Genomic DNA, 2,491 nt, shown 5'->3' on the forward strand with positions numbered 1-2,491 from the left:
AGAGAAAAGCACGGAACAAAGTACGGAACGAGCACGTGAACTCCGATATACTTTTCATCGTCTGCTTCCGGCACACTCGAGTGGTTGGAAACAGGACGAAATTTTATGAAGATCCGCTTTTGGCAAAGATGAACTTCTTCGAGTTTGACTTTCCTGATTATCCGGAAGAACTCGCTGCGAAATCAAATCTTAAATTGAGCTTTATGCTGCTTCATTTCCTGGCGCTACTTGTTGGGAGACAAATAAACCAAAACGAAATAACGTTTTGGAACAGAAGAATTTTTTATCAACGAAATATAGACCAATTTAACATGAAATCAGGAAGTCTGACCATGGTGATGTCCCGGAATGGTTTGAGGCAGAAATATATTGTTTTCTAGGAAAAATATGAGACATGTACTTTTCTTCACTAAATTCGTTTTCATGAACATAGAAATAATTGAATATTTAGGACTATATCCATTTCAAATCAGGCAGGTTCTACACTAGAAGTCGCAAAGTCTTTCAGAAACAAAATATGTAGTTTTCTTATAGTAAATTATACGCTACGTATTTCTGCGATTTGTAAAAAAAATCGTTTACAATGTTCTGCGTATTTAAATTTTTCGCTTCGTTTAAAAAGAAGCCATTTTTTCTATAAAGTTTTTCCCTTTCTTTCGAAACACACGAGAAAATTCCGAAAATGGTAATTTGGAGTTAACAAAAAATAAAATACACGGTAAGAAAACAAAAAAATATTTACTAAAAACAGTAATAATTTCAAAAATATTAGAAAAGAAATCAAATTTAACCAATATAGTTGATTTTTCAACCAGAAAGATTAATTATTTACAAAAAAAATTCAAAAAATACTTGAAATGTCAATTGCGCGCCTTCCATGAATATTCCGAAAATTGTACTAATTAAAACAAAATTAAGAATCCCTTTTTTTCCTCATTTAGATCTAACTTTCCCAAATTCCTTTACATTTTTATAATTTTGTAAAAAAATTCGATATAAAAGTATTATAAATTTCGTTAAATTTTCCTTTACTTTGGTAAAATTATAACTTTGTAAATTTCAGACTGGTTCTAAAAATGTCAATTTACAGAATATACAGTTACAACACGCCATTTTAGTAATTTAAAAATGTTTCGATTTTATTTAAAGATTTTGAAACAGTATATCTGTCGCAAAGGAAATTAAATCATGTCAATTTTTTCCAAAAATTTAACTTTTGATTAAAGTTTACGTTAGTTTTTTCACAATTCACCTAATTATTTGAGTGATCCTAAATTCATGAAAAATTTTTTTGGTAAAAAACAAAAAACACGTGTCCCATATTTCCCCTTAGAACTTAGAGAACGATATATTTTACCCGCAAACAACTCGTATTCGGTGATATCGCCAGAGACAGACTGTCCAATTTCATATGAAACCGGTCTATGTCTTATTTCCAACCAGTTGAGAATATTTATATCCTGTTTTCTGAAGAATTTTGGCGATTGTTGGACCACAAAAGTTGACGATCATATGACGTTAACTGTAAGTCATAACCGTTTTGATAGAAAACCGCTTTAGTGACTTGCACGCGATGCCTCGCCAAGTCAATTGCGATATGACCGACCGTGTGGCATATTTTTAAGAATAAACTTTCCATTAGTAGAAAATTCTACATTCAGATCAAATTGAAGTACCACTATTATGATAAAAACTATTATATACTGAACTACGATTCTAAAGTGTAACACAAGCGCTACTACCGACATTATTACCGAAACTCGTAGTATTATTTAACTGTAGGATTGAGAAACGCGACTTACTAACTATAGAGCTTGTAGAATAGTTAACATAGTAAAGTAAATGTACAGTAGCATCTCGAGATAGTCAATCAGGAGATACAGTCGACGCCATTTACCTTGCCACGGTTGGGGCCGTAGGGGAGGAATTTTCCTGGAAACGATGTTCCCCCACTCTTGAGTCTGATCTGGATGCGTGGTGCTTGATGCGAATCGTTTCGCTCGCTAAGTACGTTACTGCGCGCAAGTCAGTGTTTACAAACAGTGAAAGTTTTATTTTCAGAATACATATTGTGGAAGTAATTATCTCACATTTAGTTCGGAAAAATTGTGAGCACATCGTTCTCTCGCGGAATAAACTGAAAAATTGGTTAGTATCAACGAATTATTGCTAAACTTTTGATTAAACTTGTCATACTTGAGCTTATCTCATGTGAAAAGAAAATTGTCATGAGACATAAATATTATATGATTTCGAAATTCTTTTATAAGCCTCATTAACAAAGCACATAATGGATTTTTGTACTTTAAAATTGCCTTAAAAGACCTAAACCATTGACGGCAACGTAAATAGCGAGCGGTACAATTCTCGGAAGCCGAGCCGTGGCGTTCGTGGTGGGCGAAGAGCTCGACCGAGAGGTAGAGGAAGTGGCAAGGTAAATATCGGCAAGGTAAGTAGCGTCGATTGTATTTAAATTTATAAAGTTAGTAAG

This window comes from Belonocnema kinseyi, chromosome 2 (assembly GCF_010883055.1).
Source record: "Belonocnema kinseyi isolate 2016_QV_RU_SX_M_011 chromosome 2, B_treatae_v1, whole genome shotgun sequence".
In the NCBI taxonomy this organism is placed as follows: domain Eukaryota; kingdom Metazoa; phylum Arthropoda; class Insecta; order Hymenoptera; family Cynipidae; genus Belonocnema; species Belonocnema kinseyi.